The sequence below is a fragment of the Zophobas morio genome, unplaced genomic scaffold (genome assembly GCF_036711695.1).
Source record: "Zophobas morio isolate AGI-343-1 ecotype UQ-CSIRO unplaced genomic scaffold, CSIRO_AGI_Zmor_V1 ptg000054l, whole genome shotgun sequence".
Taxonomy (NCBI): domain Eukaryota; kingdom Metazoa; phylum Arthropoda; class Insecta; order Coleoptera; family Tenebrionidae; genus Zophobas; species Zophobas morio.
Genome location: NW_026972159.1, coordinates 2,385,073 through 2,404,809, shown reverse-complemented (window position 1 = coordinate 2,404,809; position 19,737 = coordinate 2,385,073). Strand labels below are relative to the sequence as shown.

The window sequence follows — 19,737 nt, the reverse complement described above, 5'->3', positions numbered from 1 at the left end:
ATCGAAAAACCTAAAATCGAGAAGTCGAAACGTCAAAACATTGAAAAAAAAATGTTTTAAATCGAAAAATTGAAGAACTGAAAACTTGGAAAATCGAGAAATCGAAACATCGACAAATCGAAGAATTAAAAAGGCACAAATCGAAAAGATAAAATATCTCCAAAAATTTAGAAAAATCGAAACATCGAAAAATTGGAAGATCCATAAATCGAAAATCTGAAAAATCGAAACACCGAGAATTCGGAAAATTCAACATCGAAAAATTAAAAATTTTAAAATTAAAAAACCGATAAATCGCAAAATCAGAAAATTGAAAAATCGAAAAATTGGGAAACTGAACAATCGAGAAATCGGAAAATTTAAAAACCCAAAAAATGGAAAAATCAAACATTTTGAAAATCGAAAAATTGAAGAACCGAAAACTTGGAAAATCGAGAAATCGGAACATCGACAAATCAAAAAATTAAAAAGGCACAGATCGAAAAGTTGAAAAATTCCAAAACTGAACTATTGAAAAGTTAATAAGTCAATGGAAATTTTGATATTTGAAAATTGTAACTGAGGTCGATCAAAATATGTAAAAATATATAGGATGTTTCATTAAAAAAAACAAGTGTAGCCTTAAAAAAAGCTAAAAATATGCGATTTCATAAAAGTTGCACAGCTTTTCAGTTTTTTTTCCAAAGCGCTTAGATCTCTTTCATCAGTTAGCGTTTCAGAGTCGCATTTTGACGAAATAAAATGAACATAATAACGCATTCCATGTTATGTAAATTCCATCAAAATCAAACATCGCTCTTGCGTAACTGTAAGCAGAGCACAGATTTCAGAGGTTCCCACGAATTCAATCACATGTTTTTCGTAAAGGTGAAGGGCACCTACCTTCATTGTTATGGCGATCAGCTGTTCCCATCTTACCTAACCTTACGCAAAAAGCATATACCTGACCCAAGGAAGGCCGAAGACGAAGTGGCGCTATTTTCAACGTTGCGGTTTTCAAAGGCACAAGCCACTGAATGGAGTCTTTTCAGACCTGTTTACTTATTACCTAGAATCACCAGACGCAATGGCGCCAAAATTTTTTCCCTAGTTCGGCACCGTTTTCGAAAAATCGAACCTTTTGTGAAATGTTGTGTTTAGACTTTTTGAGATATGTAGCACTACAGAATGTGGAGATTATGCACGTTCTTGGTCGTTAATTTTCGTCTTTTAATTGGATTCAAAACTGCAGTGTTCCCATGAAATGTGCACACACATATCACAAAACCTGTTAACAACATGCCTCCCAAGCCCGAACAAAAAGACGACGTCTAACTTATTGGAACGCCGTATCAGTTCCGAAGAATTTTAATTCAGCATCGCGCAGTTACACACATAATAAACGTCGGAAATATGTTAAATATGCTGAACCCGAGACAAGTTAATAAAACGTCCCGTTCTCGCAGCTCGAGTTATGGATTTCCTATGGCACCTCAACTCTTCTCCACATTCGTCTTTGTTCCAGCCTACTTTTAATTTCCCAAAAGGAACATTACTCGCTCCTTGCCTCGTACATAAAAGAGGAAGTTGAGGACCTCAGGTCAGGACCGATGATAAATTCCCACCCTCGCCCACTCCGGCTCTTGCAAAACAAGTTACGCCAGCTGAAATAAATTGATTATATTGCTTTGAGAATGTGCAGAATGTGAACTTATGGCTTTCAGGTGATTCCTGGGCAATTGTCTGAGCCGGGCCTTAAGAAATCTTCGAGAAAAGGCAGGTATGCCACACGTGCACAGCACACTTTGCCGGAGAACATTTAACCTGATGATACCGGCGTAACCTTTGCTTGTGTAATACTTTCGGAGGAATTAGTTTGCAGATTTCGTTCTTTATCTCTCACGAAGACGCAATAATGGATTATAAAACGCCGCATAACTTTAATCAAGAATGTCAAACGTGGCCAGTGGCGATTTAATGGCCAGCGATTCTCACACTCATAAAAAAGTAACTATGGAGAAAAGATGCTCGTTTTGTAATAAATCAAAGCAGTGGGTGTCTGCGAGATGCGTCCGAAAATTGGGAGGTTCGAGAGCGGCTGTCGGGAATGTGAACTTGGCCTAGAAACACGGTTGCGAAAAATTTCGGTGCTTTTGGGTTAAAAAGAGGTTTTCTGTTGATTGCTTTCCTTGAGTCTGAGAAATGTATTCAAAATTTCGAAGCTTACTAAAATTTTCAAAAATAAAATAAATCACATGTTACTGAGTTAAGTGCCATAATTAAAAATCTTGTTTATCTATTTCTGCAAAATTAGTATATTTTGTTACCACAAGTTTTGGTATTATTTGGAAATTTTAAAATTAATAATCTGGTTTGTTAGACTTTTCAAAACTTCATTTTTAGACTGGAATGGTCGATATTGTTCGAATATTTTGCCCACACTGAAGGAAACCCATTTCAATGTCAGAAACCGAACTGAGAATTGCAAGTTTTTAAATTTCGAAAAATCTAAAAACTTAACAACTAAAAAGAACTGATCGGCTTTAAAACTACCAAATAATGCTAAAAATTCCTGTAAAAAAAATGTCTAAGTGTAAAATAATAATTAATTAATTTTTTATTATGCCATTTCAAAATGAAACAAAAAAAGAAAAATTTTATCGTTAATTCAAAAAAAAAAAATCCGAATTATTTAAACGAGTAGCTAAAAAATATTGAAATGTTTTTATTTTGAGATTTTTGAATGAATATGAAAAAACTGTCAAAATTTCAGACCTCCATTTTTTGCATAAAAGTCATTTACAAAGTCGAAAAATTAAAATTGAAAACTTCGATAACTGCAGTGTTGGAAAAATCGAAAAACTGAAAAACAGTGAAGCCTTAAATCGAGAAATCGAAAAATCGAAATCGAACCAAGAAAAAATTGGAAATTGTAAAATTTAAAAATTTGAAAAATTGAAAAATCGAAGAACTGAAAAATCAAAGAATCGAAATATCTAACATTTAATAACCGAAAAATTGAAAAATCGAAAAATTTGAAAGATGGAAAAAACGAAAAATGAAAAAATTGAAACAAAAATAATTTAATTTGGGAAATCTAAACTTTAAAATATGGTGTCACTGAAAAATCAAAAAACTTTAAAGAGCAAAAAATTGAAAAATCGAAAAACTGAAAAATAAAAAAGAAATCGCAAAATCCAAAATTTAAAAAACCAAAAAATGAAAAATCGAAAAATTGGGAAATTCAAACATCAAAATCTCGATAAATCCAAAAATCTAAAAATTGGAAAATCGAAAAACTCAAAAACCGTGAAGCCTAAAACCTAGAAGTCGAAAAATTGAATTCGAACCATGAGAAAATTGAAAATTTAAAATTTGGAAAAATTGAAAATTCAAAGAACTGAAAAATCTAAAAATTGAATAATCCAAAAATCTAAAATTTAATAACCGGAAAATTGAAAAATCGAGAAATTGAAAAATTAAAGGATCGAAATATAAAAAAATCCTAAAATTAAACTATTGAAAAATTGAAACATCGAGGAAAAGAAGAATTAAAGAATTGGCATACAAAAAAAAAATTAAATTTGGGAAATCTAAACTACAAAAAATCGTATCAGTGAAAAATTGAAAAATTGAAAAATTTTAAAAAGCAAAAACTTGAAAAGTCTAAAAACTGAAAAATAAAAAAGAAATAAATCGCAAAGTCCAAAATTAAAAAAAAAACGAAAAAATGAAAAATCGAAAAATCGGGAAATTCAACAGTCGAAAATTTCAAACATCGAAATCTCGATATATCTAGAAATCAAAAAATTGAAAAATCGAAAAACTGAAAAACCGTGAAGCCTAAAACCGAGAAGTCGAAAAATTGAATTCGAACCATGAAAAAATTGAAAATTGTAAGATTTAAAAATTCGAAAGTTTGAAAAATCGAATAATCGAAAAATCTAAAATTTAATGACCCGGAAATTGGAAAGTCAAGAATCGAAATATTAAAAAAATCCAAAATTGAAATATCCAAAAATCGAGAAAACGAAGAATGAGAAAAGTGAAAAAAAAGGGAAATCTGAACTACATATTGAGATTTAGATGTTCCGATTTTTTAATTGTTTTTTTGATTTTATATATTTTTTTTAATCTTTCAATTTTTCCATGCTATGCTCTTTCGATTTTTCGACTTTTCGGCTTTTTATTTATGGATCTTCCAATTTTTTGATGTTCGACCTTTCAATTTTTGGAGATTTCAGTTTTGGGATTTTTCAATTTCTCGATATTCCATCTTTATGATTTTTCAGTTATTTGATCCCTCGATTTTTCAATTTTTCGGTCACTTCATTTTTCGACTCTTCAAATTTGGGATTTTTTAATTTTTCGATTCTTCAGTGTCTCGTTTTTTTATTTTCGATTTCTAGATTTTTTATATTTTGATTTTCCAATATTTCAGTTTTACGATTTTTCAATTTTTCTATTTTGGACATTTCTAAATTTTCCATTCTTCGATTAATCGTCGTTTCATTTTCTCAAATTCTTGGGTTTTCGACTTTTAGATTTTTTGATTTTCGCATTTTTCGATGACATTTCGATGTTTCGATTACTCGGCGTTCAGATTTCTGGATTTTTAATTTTTTCAATTCGTCAATTTTTCGACTTTTTAAGTTTCCAATTTTTGGGCTTCTAGATTTCTTGATCTTTCAGTTTTTCGATTCTTTAATTTTTCTTCAATTTTTCAACTTTTCGATTCCTCTATTTTTCGATTTTTTAAATATTTAACTTTTCAATGTTTTGATGTTTCGATTTCACGATCCTTCGATTTTTCGACTTCTCGATTTTAGATTTTTCGGTTTTTAAATTTTCCAATTTTTCAATTCATCAATTTTTCAATTTCTGAAATTATCGAGATTTCGATGTTCCGATTTTTCGGTTGTTCAGTTTCCCGATCTTTCGATTTTTCAATTTTTTGATTTTCCGATTTATCGATGTATCAATTTTAAAAATTTTCCAACTTTTAATTTTTCTTTGATTTTTCAAATTTTCAGTTTTTTAATTCATTGATTTGTCAATTTATCAGTACCTACTTCAGTTTTGGGATTTTTAAATTTTTCGATTCCTCTATTTTTCGATTTCCGGATTTCTCGATTTGTGCTGTTTTAATTTTTCGATTTTTACTTCCCGAGCGTAAGCAAAGGAAGTATTGTAATCGAGTCCGTCGGCCGACTCTCTACTTTTACGTTTTCTCGATCTTTCATGACCCCTAGAAGACGAAGAAATAGGTCTCCCATTTCCGTCTGTCTGTCCGTCTGTCCGTCTGTCCGTCTGTCCGTCTGTCCGTCCGTCTGTCCGTCTGTCCGTCTGTCCGTCCGTCTGTCCGTCTGTCCGTCTGTTGTCCCGGATTTTTATTAGACAGATAATCTCCGAAAGTACTCGACCGATTGTTATGAAATTTTGTACTTATATTAAGAATATCATGTAGATGGTAAAACGCTAACCAAAATTTGTCTAATCATCCCCACCACTAATGCGATGACGTCACTTCAAAATTGTACATAGTAAATGGGTTTTCAATTGTATAAAATAACATAGTCCTACACATGTAGTTTACAACTCTGAATCGACTTTTCACCCGAAACGTCCAGATTTTTGGAAAAAAAATCAAAATTATAAAACAACATTTTGAAATTTAATTTTTAATCTGCTAACCAGAATGCTTTGAAATGTTGCAGATGTTTTAAGGCTATAAAGAGCATCATAAATCTTTAGTCAAAAAATATTTGCTTATCCCCCCAAAAACTTGATGACGTCAGCTCAAAAGTTTGTGGAATAAATCATATCTAAAATGTACAAAATATGATGAGTCTGTACTTGTGATCTATCACTCCATTAATATTTTTTGGATTTGCATATACAGGGTGACTCCAAAAAATTAATGAATGCGTAAATATATTTTACTGATTTACTCAGAAACTACAAAACCGAATGCTTTGAAATCTTGCAGATGTTTTAAGGTTATAAAGAGCATAATAAATGTTTAGTCAAAATATATTTGCATATCCCCTCCAAAAAATTGATGACGTCAGCTCGAAAGTTTGCCGAATAAATCCTATCTAAACTGTAAAAATATGATGAGTCTGTACTTGTAATTTATCACTCCATTCATATTTTTTGGATTTGCATATACAGGGTGACTCAAAAAAATTAATGAATGCGTAAATATATTTTATTGATTTAATCAGGAACTACAAAACCGAATGCTCTGAAATCTTGCAGATGTTTTAAGGTCATAAAGAGCATAATAAATGTTTAGTCAAAATATATTTGCTTATCCCCTCCTAAAACTTGATGACTTCAGCTCGAAAGTTTGCCGAATAAATCATATCTAAAATGTACAAAATATGATCAGTCTGTACTTGTGATCTATCACTCCATCCATATTTTTTGGATTTGCATATACAGGGTGATTCAAAAAAATTAATGAAAGCGTAAATTTATTTTACTAATTTACTCAGGAACTACAAAACCGAATGCTTTGAAATCTTGAAGATGTTTTAAGGTTATAAAGAGCATAATAAGTGTTTAGTCAAAATACATTTGCTTATCCCCTCCAAAAAATTGATGACGTCAGCTCAAAAGTTTGCCGAATAAATCCTATCTAAACTGTACAAAATATGATGAGTCTGTACTTGTAATTTATCACTCCATTCATATTTTTAGGATTTGCATATACAGGGTGACTCAAAAAAATTAATGAATGCGTAAATTAATTTTATTGATTTACTCAGGAACTATAAAACTGAATTCTTTGAAATCCACTGCGAAAAAAAAACATAATAGGCATGCAGTCGTCACGTTTCCGACAGCGAGGGAAGTACTGTCTAAACTCTTTAGACCAATTTTTTTTTTAATCAAAAACTACACGTTTCTCCATATTCGTTACTCCATCCTAAACGAATGACATTTTCGGTCCGAAGATTTTCCCGCAGAACTAGAAGTCTCCATAGAATAGAATGCTTCAAATTAGAATGCTGTTTTTTGTGCCGTTTGAGAGTTGTCAGGTTGAATTTGGAAAAAGGAAGTTTTTGAACTCAAAAATGACACGTTCCACATATATTTGTCTCCATTCTAAACGGATAAAATATCAGGCACGAAAATTTATTCCTAGAACTAGAAAACTTCAAGGAATCGATTACTTCAAACCGCAATTTTGATTTTTGTGCCGTTTTAGAGTTATCTCGTGTTAAATTTGAAAAAAAAAACAAATCTTTCACATCTACGTCTCTCCATATTAAACGGTCGGAGTATCAGATCTGAACATTTGCTCCTAGAAGTAGAAGATTTCAAGGAATCAAGTAGCTTAAACCTGAATGCGGACTATTGTGCTGCTGGGGAATTGTCTCTCGTTAAATTAGAAAAAAATCTGTTTTTACTTCCCGAGCGTAAGCAAAGGAAGTATTGTAATCGAGTCCGTCGGCCGACTCTCTACTTTTACGTTTTCTCGATCTTTCATGACCCCTAGAAGACGAAGAAATAGGTCTCCCATTTCCGTCTGTCTGTCCGTCTGTCCGTCAGTCTGTCCGTCTGCCGTCCCGGATTTTTATTAGACAGATAATCTCCGAAAGTACTCGACCGATTGTTGTGAAATTTTGTACTTATATTAAGAATATCATGTAGATGGTAAAACGCTAACCAAAATTTGTCTAATCATCCCCACCACTAATGCGATGACGTCACTTCAAAATTGTACATAGTAAATGGGTTTTCAATTGTATAAAATAACATAGTCCTACACATGTAGTTTACAACTCCGAATCGACTTTTCACCCGAAACGTCCAGATTTTTGGAAAAAAAATCAAAATTATAAAACAACATTTTGAAATTTAATTTTTAATCTGCTAACCAGAATGCTTTGAAATGTTGCAGATGATTTAAGGCTATAAAGAGCATCATAAATCTTTAGTCAAAAAATATTTGCTTATCCCCTCCAAAAACTTGATGACGTCAGCTCAAAAGTTTGTGGAATAAATCATATCTAAAATGTACAAAATATGATGAGTCTGTACTTGTGATCTATCACTCCATTCATATTTTTTGGATTTGCATATACAGGGTGACTCAAAAAAATTAATGAATGCGTAAATATATTTTATTGATTTAATCAGGAACTACAAAACCGAATGCTCTGAAATCTTGCAGATGTTTTAAGGTCATAAAGAGGATAATAAATGTTTAGTCAAAATATATTTGCTTATCCCCTCCAAAAACTTGATGACGTCAGCTCGAAAGTTTGCCGAATAAATCATATCTAAAATGTACAAAATATGATGAGCCTGTACTTGTCATTTATCACTCCATTCATATTTTTTGGATTTGCATACACAGAGTGACTCAAAAAAATTAATGAATGCGTAAATATATTTTATTGATTTAATCAGGAACTACAAAACGGAATGCTCTGACATCTTGCAGATGCTTTAAAGTTATAAAGAGCATAATAAATGTTTAGTCAAAATATATTTGCTTATCCCCTCCAAAAACTTGATGACGTCAGCTCGAAAATTTGCCGAATAAATCATATCTAAAATGTACAAAATATGATCAGTCTGTACTTGTGATCTATCACTCCATTCATATTTTTTGGATTTGCATATACAGGGTGATTCAAGAAAATAAATGAAAGCGTAAATTTATTTTACTGATTTACTCAGGAACTACAAAACCGAATGCTTCGAAATCTTGAAGATATTTTAAAATTATCATAAGCATGGTAAATTTTTGATCAAAACGTATTTGGTCGTCCCCCCTAAAAAATTTATGATGTCACCACAAAATTTTGCTGAATAAATCCTATCTAAAATGTACAAAATATGGTGAGTCTCTTCTTGTGATTTATCATTCCATTCAAATTTTTTCGATTTGCATATACAGGGTGACTCAAAAAAATTAATGAATGCGTAAATTTATTTTATTGATTTAATCAGGAACTACAAAACCGAATGCTTTGAAATCTTGCAGATGTTTTAAGGTTATAAAGAGCATAATAAATTTTTAGTCAAAATATATTTGGTTATCTTCTACAAAAAACTGATGACGTCAGCTCAAAAGTTTGCCGAATAAATCGTATCTAAAATGTACAAAATATGATGAGTCTGTACTTGTGATTTATCATTCCATTCATATTTTTGGATTTGCATATGCAGGGTGACTCAAAAAAATTAATGAAGGCGTGAATTTATTTTATCGATTTAATCAGGAATTACAAAACCGAATGCTTTGAAATCTTGGGAATATTTTAAAGTTATTATAAGCATGGTAAACTTTTGTTCAAAATGTATTTGTTCATCCCTCCTAAAAAAATTGATGACGTCACCCTTAAATTTTGCTGAATAAATCCTATCTAAAATGCAAAAAATATGATGAGTTTGTACTTGTGATATATCATTCCATTCATATTTTTTAGATTTTCTTAAGAGGTGGTTCAAAAAAAGGCGCCGTATACCTGAGTAAATTGTTTCGTTATTTTATTGATTATAAGAAATCAATATTCAAAACGACCCAATTCATTTTCCCGAAAATTTGGGAATACAATAATTTTATTCTTAGTATTACACTACATCTATCCCAACTGATATACGTGTCCTTGCAAAAATGTTGATGACGTCATCACAATTTTTTTTAAATTCCCACTACAAAAATGTAATGAGAAAAAAAAACACAATAGGCATACAGTCGTCAAGTTTCCGACAGCGAGGGAAGTACTGTCTAAACTCTTTAGACCAATTTTTTAAATTTTTGATTTTTCGATGTTTTGTGATTCGCTTTCACGCTCCTTCAATTTTTCGACTTCTCGATTTTAGATTTTTCGATTTTTCAATTTTTCAATTTTTAAAATGTTTGGTTCTTCGATTTTTCAATTTTTCTGTTTTTAAATTTTCCGATTTTTCAATTTCTGAAATTATCGAGATTTCGATGTTCCAATTTTTCGGTTGTTTAGTTTCCCAATTTTTCAATTTTTTGATTTTCCGATTTATCCATTTTAAAATGTTTCAATTTTTAATTTTTGTTTGATTTTTCAAATTTTCGATTTTTTATTTCATTGATTTGTCAATTTTTCAGTACCTACTACAGTTTTGGGATTTTTCGATTCCACTATTTTTTGGTTTTCCGATTTCTCGATTTGTGTTTTTAATTTTTCGATTTTTAAAATTTTTGCTTTTTCAATGTTTTGATGTTTCGATTTCACGATCCTTCGATTTTTCGACTTCTCGATTTTAAATTTTTCGATTTTTAAATTTTCCGATTTTTCAATTTATCAATTTTTTGATTGTTTAGTTTCCCGATTTTACAATTTTTTGATTTTCCGATTTATCCATTTTTAAAATTTTCCAATTTTTAATTTTTCTTCGATTTTTTAATACTTGATGAATTTTTCGATACCTACTTCAATTTTTTGACTTCTCGATTTTAGATTTTGCGGTTTTTCAATATTTCGATTTTTAAAATGCTTGATTTTTCAATTTTTTTAATTTTTCGATTTTTCAGTTTATCAATTTTTCGATTTCTAAAATTATTGATACTTCGATGTTCCGATTTTTCGATTGTTCAGTTTCCCGATTTTTCGATCATTTTTTATTTTTCGATATTATGCCATTTCGCTCCCTCGGTTTTTCGATTTTTCGACTTTTCAGTTTTTGGAGATTCCAGTTTTGGAATTTTTCAATTTCTGGATTTTTACATTTTTTTATTATACAGTTTTTCGATTTTACCATTTTTGATGATTCGATTTTTAATAATGAACTGATTTTCAGCCAATTTTTTTGAGAATCCTTCCATTGTTAAAAAATTTCAAGCAAATAGGTATAACCTGGCAACGTTCCATCAGAATTTCAAAAATAAATTGTGATTATAAAGCTTAGGAAGAGTAATCTATATAATGAGAATATGTAAAAATATATAGGATGATTCTTAAAAAAAAAACTAAGTTATGTGTTATTTCTTAAAAACAAACACTCTGTATAGATAAAAATAATTTTTGAGTATAATCCACAAAACACCATAGAATTTTGGCCTTCGACTTTTTTTCTATCGGTAATTAATGAGATATCGAGAACCGTGCGTTTCGTCACTCACCCTGTATATATTTATAGGTGTTACCTTTAAAAAAACGCAACTATGATGTATAAATAGTTTTAAATTCTAGCCCTTTTTGGATAATTCGGAAGAAAGTCGTACATTTGTAAGGCCAAACCTTTATGAATTATTTTATCGAAAACTCTTAATTTATATAAATTTTTATATTTATTCCATAACGTAATGCTAAAAGTGAAAATGAGAAATTAGAAGCTTCATTTTCGACTAAATGCACCACGATTTTATCAGTATGCTGAAGTTGTTTTAGTAAAAGAGAAAATTTTATATTGTAGTTTTTTTCTCAGGGTCTCCACAGTCGCCAGAGTTACAGTGTCGAGAGTCTATTCAATGGAAAATGATCCCTATAATTGAACTTAAATTTTAATTTTGTTGTTGTATCGCTGTGTACTTACCAATTATGCCAAACAAGACATTATTTACGCTAAATTATTACACTGTACCGTGGGAAGTTAATTAATTTCCAGAGTTAATTTTATTAATTACAATAATAAACATAAATGAACTGGCAACTAAAAGCTAACGTTAAAGAGAAAATCTAATTGTGGTTAATCGTGGTGCAAAGTAAGAAATAAAATTGTTGACGAATCAAATTATAATTAAGTGTACTTAGCGAACTGTCACTAACAATTTATTACTTTATTATTATTTTTAAATTTAATTGGTGCATATAATCGTAGTTGGAGGTAATTTGTTGAAAGCGGTAAAGTGTACCTAAGTACCAATTAATCGCAATTAGTTTTAATTAATTAAACTTCAGAACTGTGTAGCGCGTATACGTTCCATTTCTCATTCATACTCGTGGGAAATGAATGTCGGTTGTAAAACGTCATTTTCTACACACCTCGTAAATTTGTCATTCCACCGACATGAAAGCACTCTGACTACACAATAAACAGCCTTCTTTTCAATCCGATAAGATTTTTTTCGTCGAACTGGTAATCCTTTGTTTTCCACACTTTGACAGCGTCGAAGTTTATTTTCCTTGCTTCCCACTATTATAATAATTTTAGCACAAAGGAAAACGTCCTTCGAAAAATTTTAAGAACAACTTCCGTTGCTTGTCTGCAGAATCTGGAACGATGAGTGACACCCGACCAAAGAACTTCCCCGAAGTGTCGAATAAATTTAGCGTCAATAATCCTTTTATTTGCGGCGTTCAATTACAAGCTGGAAACTCGTTCCGGATGTACTTACTTGAAAAAGATCAGAATGAAAGACCAGTTATTAACAGAAAACACCATTTAAGCAATAAAATCGATGCACTATGCCTTTATTAATGGAGCATAGCTGCAGCACCATATAAGAGCATCCGCTTGTTAAGTTGCAACGAATCTGTAATTACCTCACTGATTAATTATTACACGTGAAATAAATGCGTAATAATGAGGTACGTGTGACCAAAGTGACATTTATGTGTGCAAGCGGCCTTGGTCATGAAAACGAACACCGTAATTACGACGCTCACAAAAATTTGATTACCACCTACACTCAAACTTACCCCGTTGATAAATATATCCGGCCGTTAAATTGCTCCTCATTGGGGTAATTAAGACGGGGTTATCAACACGGCCGAAGACGTACCTTCTAAATGAAATTTTACCGTTTTTAAAGTACGGATAATTGAAGAGCAACAATTACTTGATTCACTTACCGACTTCCGCTTCACTTCTTCCAATTAACTCCGGCTCTTTGAATAATCCGTGATGTAGGAGGCATTGTTTTTGGCAGCTGGTGATCAGAAGCCGACCAAAACTCGATTATTTATGCAAAATCATCAGTTACGCTTTCTTGCTGAAAGTACAATGACTTCGGAATTCTTCTTTCGGTGCTTCTTGCGCTCTGAATTCATTTAAATGGTGTTTTTATCTGTTCCTTCCGACTTTCTACAAAAAGTGGTTACAGTTAGAGATTCGTGGCGAAAATTCGTGAGATTTTGATGGAAAATCGAGGCGTTGGGTATCTGATGGCGGATTACATACAATGCGGGTTTTTGCTTTGGGAAAAACTGTAAATCGTTATGTAATAGGCGGGTTTTGGTTTTTATACAGACGTTGGTTGTGATATGACAGTTGTAAAGACGGTAATGTGAAGGTCGCTGATAATGGACAGTTGGCTTTGTTCCTGTTTGCTTAGATTACAGGATATGTGGATTGAATTTATATTAGACATTAAGAGGCATAAAAGGTGTAATTATATGAAAATTCTGTAATTATGTAGTTGACTGAATATTTTTACATTTATATCGACAATTAGTTGACATGCAGTCGAAATTTTTTACTTCCTGAACGATAACCGAAGCAATATTTCATGATTCATGGAATACTTTTTAAATATTGGCTTCTTCAATTTTTAACTTTTTTCTATGTACCCATAAAAATGTGATGCGATTTTCTAGCGATTTGTGCGCTCACCTCGCGAATCGGCAGGATTTCGCCATGACGTCACGTGCGATACAAATTGTGGCCTTCATATCTTTTTTGTGAGAGAGATAGGAATTTGGCAAAAAACACTTTAGAACAAGAAATTGGATTTATACAGAGTGAGTCACTACGTTCCTCCGAGTTATCACAATTTTCAAATATAGATATATTTCGATTGCTCGATTTTTCGGTTTTTCGACTTCTCTTTCGGTTTTTTAAATAACTTAACCGTATTTTAAAATGAGTTCGATGTACACTTGTAGTATACGAATCCGCTTTTAGTTTTTTCGCTTAACGTTCAAATTTTCGGAAAAACAATTGCACGGTATAATAACATTATCTTTGTTCATTTTTTTTCAATATATAGAGTTTTCTTTCAACAACAGGAAAGTTAAACATCTTTTCAGTTTCTTGTTGGGAAAAGAAGACTTCGCATATTAAGAAAAAATTGACAAAATACAAGCCCCGCCCACCCACCCCTTCCCAATTGTGATCAATGTTTTATTCATCATGAGCCAGAGGGCAGAGTTAGGTTGCAAAATCCTCATTTCTCTACAAGAAATTGCCATATGAAATATGTTTTTAAGAGAGCAGAATTTTTTAGAGAAACATTGATGTAAAAACATTTTTCATATGATAATTTCTTGTAGAGAAATGAGGATTTTGCAGTTAAATTTCGCCCTTCGGTCTGATTAGGAATGAAAAACTCGTCACAATTGAGATCGGGGCGGGTGGGTGGGGCTTAATTTTTTTATTTTTTTTTTTTTTTGTTTAACATATAGAGTTTTCTTTCAACAACAGGAAAATTAATCATCCTTTCAGTTTCTTTTTGAGAAAAGAAGACTTCGCATTTTAAGAAAAAATTGACAAAATATAAAACCCCGCCCACCCACCCCTTCTCAATTGTGATCAATGCTTTATTCATCGTGAGCTGAAGGGCGGAGTTTAGTTTGCAAAATCCTCATTTCTCTACAAAAAATTGCCATATGAAATATGTTTTTAAAAGAGCAGAATTTTTTAGAGAAACATCGATGTAAAAACATTTTTCATATGATAATTTCTTGTAGAGAAATGAGGATTTTGCAATTAAATTTCGCCCTTCGGTCTGAGTAGGAATGAAAAACTCGTCACAATTGAGATCGGGGCGGGTGGGTGGGGCTTCATTTTCTTTTTGTTTAACATATAGAGTTTTCTTTCAACAACAGGAAAGTTAAACATCCTTTCAGTTTCTTGTTGAGTAAAGAAGACTTCGTATATTAAGAAAAATTGGACAAAATATAAGCCCCGCCGACCCACCCCTTCTCAATTGTGATCAATGCTTTATTCATCGTGAACTGAAGGGCGGAGTATAGTTTGCAAAATCCTCATTTCGCTATAAGAAATTGCCATATGAAATATGTTTTTAAAAGAGCAGAATTTTTTAGAGAAACATTGAGTAAAAACATTTTTCATTTATAATAATTTCTTGTAGAGAAATGAGAATTTTGGAGTTAAATTTCGCCCTTCGGTCTGATTAGGAATGAAAAACTCGTCACAATTGAGATCGGGGCGGGTGGGTGGGGCTTAATTTTTTTTTTGTTGAACATACATATAGAGTTTTCTTTCAACAACAGGAAAGTTAAACATCCTTTCAGTTTCTTGTTGAGAAAAGAAGACTTCGCATATTAAGAAAAAATGGACAAAATTTAAGGCCCGCCCACCCACCTCTTCTCAATTGTGATCAATGCTTTATTCATCGTGAGCTGAAGGGCGGAGTTTAGTTTGCAAAATCCTCATTTCTATACGAGAAATTACCATATGAAATATGTTTTTAAAAGAGCAGAATTTTTTAGAGACACATTGAGTAAAAACATTTTTCATATGATAATTTCTTGTAGAGAAATGAGGATTTTGTAGTTAAATTTCGCCCTTCGGTCTGATTTGGAATGAAAAACTCGTCACAATTGAGATCGGGGCGGGTGGGGCTTAATTTTTTTTTTTTTTTTGTTGAACATACATATAGAGTTTTCTTTCAACAAGAAGAAAATTAAACATATTTTCAGTTTTTTGTTGGGAAAAGATGTCTTCGTATATTAAGATATAATGAACAAAATATAAGCCCCGCCCACCCACCCCTTCTCAATTGTGATGAATGTGTTATTCATCATGAGCGGAAGGGCGGAGTTTAGTTTGCAAAATCTTCATTTCTCTATAAGAAACTGCCATATGAAATATGTTTTTAAAAGAGTAGAATTTTTTAGAGAAATATTGATGTAAAAACATATTTAATATGATAATTTATTGTAGAGAAATGAGGTTTTTGCAATTAAACTCCGCCTTTCGGTCTGATTAGGAATGAAAAACTCGAAAAACTCATCACAATTGAGATCGGGGCGGGTGGGTGGGGCTTAATTTTTGTTTGTTTTTTTTTTTCAATATATAGAGTTTTCTTTCAAACACAAGAAAATTAAACATATTTTCAATTTCTTGTTGGGAAAAGATGACTTCGTATATTAAAAAATAATTAACAAAATATAAGCCCCGCCCACCCAACCCTTCTCAATTGTGATGAATGTATTATTCATCATGAGCGGAAGGGCGGAGTTTAGTTTGCAAAATCGTCATTTCTCTACAAGAAATTGCCATATGAAATATGTTTTTAAAAGAGTAGAATTTTTTAGAGAAATATTGATGTAAAAACATTTTCCTTATGATAATTTATTGCAGAGAAATGAGGTTTTTGCAATTAAACTCCGCCCTTCGGTCTGATTAGGAATGAAAAACTCATCACAATTGAAATCGGGGCGGGTGGGTGTTCTTAATTTTGTTTTTTTTTTTTTTTAATATATAGAGTTTTCTTTCAAACACAAGAAAATTAAACATATTTTCAATTTCTTGTTGGGAAAAGATAACTTCGTATATTAAGAAATAACGAACAAAATATAAGCCCCGCCCACCCACCGCTTCTCAATTGTGATGAATGTGTTATTCATCGTGGGCGGAAGAGCGGAGTATAGTTTGCAAAATCCTCATTTCGCTACAAGAAATTGCCATATGAAATATGTTTTTAAAAGAGCAAAATTTTTTAGAGAAACATTGATATAAAAACATTTTTCATATGATAATTTCTTGTACAAAAATGAGGATTTTGCAATTAAATTTCGCCCTTCGGTCCGATTAGGAATTAAAAACTCGTCACAATTTAGATCGGGGCGGGTGAATGGGGGTTAATTTTTTTTTTTGTCGAATATACATATAGAGTTTTCTTTCAACAACAGGAAAGTTAAACATCTTTTCAGTTTCTTGTTGAGAAAAGAAGACTTCGCATATTAAGAAAAAATGGATAAAATATAAGCCCCGCCCACCCACCCCTTCTCAATTGTAATGAATGTTTTATTCATCATGAGCCAGAGGGCGGAGTTAGGTTGCAAAATCCTCATTTCTCTACAAGAAATTGCCATATGAAATATGTTTTTAAAAGAGTAGAATTTTTTGAGAAATATTGATGTAAAAACATATTTCATATGATAATTTATTGTAAAGAAATGAGAATTTTGCAATTAAACTCCGCCCTTCGGTCTGATCAGGAATGAAATACTCATAAAAACTGAGATCGGGGCGAGTGGGTGGCGCTTAATTTTTGTTTTTTTTTTTTTAATATATAGAGTTTTCTTTCAACAACAAGAAAGTTAAACCTATTGTTAGTTTCTTGTTGGGAAAAGATGACTTCGTATATTAAGAAATAATGAACAAAATATAACCCCGCCCACCCACCCCTTCTCAATTGTGGTGAAAGTTTTATTGATCGTGAGCAGAAGGGCGGAGTTTAGTTTGCAAAATCCTCATTTCTCTACAAGAAATTACCATATGAAATATGTTTTTAGAAGGGTTAAATTTTTAGAGAAATATTGATGTTACAATTAAACTCCGCCCCTTGCCTAATTAGGAATGAAAAAACTCATCACAATTGAAATTGGTCAATCTATTATTCAGTAATTTTCTTGTACTTTCTCCTTTTTCTCGAAAAACTGAAGGAATGAAAAACTGAAAAATCTAAAAATTGAAAATTAAAAATTTTAAACTCGTGAAATTTCAAATCGAAGAACTCCAAAATCTAAAAATTTAATGAGTTACATATAGTTAAATTGAAGAAATTGCAAACCGAAAAATTAAAAAAAATCGAAATTGAAAAAACAAAAAATTGCATATGGAAAAATTAAAAATTGAAAACTCGAGAAACTCAAATTGAAAAATTTAAACTTGAAAACTAGAAAAATGAAGGAAAAAAAATACATCGACAGAAAATGGGGACAAAAATAGAATAAGATACAGAAATAAAATACGGACTGTTCTATTAGCTAAAAGTGAAATATTGATATTTGAACATTGTGAAGTTTTAGAATTTTTTATAAACACTCTGTATATTAAAATTGGATTTAGTTGATACCACAACAAAGAGCGTACCTTTATTTATTCTTCCACAAAATATTGTAAAATAGACTTGACAAATAACCCTGTTGCGATTTTTTGTGTGGTCTTTCCATTGCCAAAAAATTCAAGAAAATTTGAATAATTTGGCAACGTCGCATCGGGACTTCAAAATGAAGCTGTCATTGTAAAGCTTAAAAAGAGGTCAATCTAAATATCTAAAAATATATAGTTTTCATTTTAAAAACTACTGTATAGTTTTAAATAATTTTTGGTTATGGTCCTTAAAATTGACAGTTCTTGCGATTTTTTACTTCTTTAAGAGACACATCAACATTTTAGAAAAATGAGGATAAAAATAGAGTAAGATACAGCAATAAAATACCATTAGGAAAAATTGAAATATCGATATTTGAAAATTGTAAAGTTTTAGAATTTTTTATAAACACTCTGTATATTAAAATTGGATTCAGTTGATACCACAACAAAGCGCGTACCTTTGTTGATCCTTCCACAAAACGTTGTAAGACAGACTTGAAAAATAACCCTAGATTGCAATTTTTTGTGTGAACCCTTCCATTGTCAAAAAATTTAAAGAAAATTGGAATAACGTGGCAACGTCGCATCCGAATTTCAAAATTAAACTCTGATTTTAAAGCTTAAAGAGGGGTCAATCCAAATGTCTAAAAACAGATAAGGTTTTAATTTTAAAAACTACTGTATAGTTATAAATAATTTTTATTTATGATCCTCAAAAAACCGTAAAACTTTGGTCTTCGATTTTTTTTTCTGTTTCTTATAATTAATCAAATATATCGAGAAACGCGTTTGATGACTCACCTTGTATATATATTTTTATATTACTATCTTTATGTGTAAATACGTCTATTCAAATCGCGTCTTGTTTGATTAAATTTTATGTATAAAACAACGAAGACTAAATTGTACACTACTGACTACTGAACACCAAAAATGAAGTGGAAAATAGGTCATTCCATTACTTTTTAGTTACAAAGGAACTAAGACGTGTTACTTGGCAAAATTATAAAATTTGACTTTACAAAATTTTATTTATTTTAGAATAACTTAAGGCGGATTCATAGACCCTTAGTACAGGCGTGTATTATTTTATAAAATTTAGATAACCAGACCAACAGCTTATTAACTAATTAACTTAATTGTTGTGTACAGCGTGTCACATAAATTTTCAGTGATAAGTGCAGTGTTGGCGGATCCTTACCAAAAAACATGATTTAGAAATAAACTAAATTTCACAGAGCTTTTATTATTTTTACTTTCGAAGATTAAGTTGGCTACTTTCATGTTTTCTGGACTTTTCATGACCCCTAACAAACGAGAAAATAGGACACCCGTTTCCGTGTCTGTCTGTCTGTCTGTCTGTCGTGTGTGTCAATTTTTGTGAGACAGATAATTTCCGAAACCAGCGGACCGATTGTTGTCAACTTTATATGAATGTGAGGAATATCGTTTAGATCGTAAAATGCTAACCAAAATTTATCTAATCCCCACCAACAATTTGATGAGAATTATAATCTTTTATACTTAGATTAACTTAAATTGATTTTAATTTACGTTTTTATATCTAAATTTTAAAAAAAGTCCCCATTCAACTTAAATTTTTATTGAAAAAAAAATCAAATTTTTGTTCATTTAAAAGCCTGAGTCATAAAAATGTTTTAAATGTTTTGGTCATGAAATAATTTTTATATCTGTTTATTTATATTCATACTTTATATTCCCAAATTTATGAGTACGTAGTAGTAATTAATT

The 19,737-nt window shown here is 31.1% G+C and overlaps 1 protein-coding gene across 1 annotated transcript in view; it reads left to right on the top strand.

Moving 5' to 3' along the window:
• Window positions 1–19,737, top strand: part of LOC135142806 (protein neuralized) — a 98,978-nt gene that overhangs the window by 45,566 nt on the left and 33,675 nt on the right. The window lies entirely within an intron of this gene.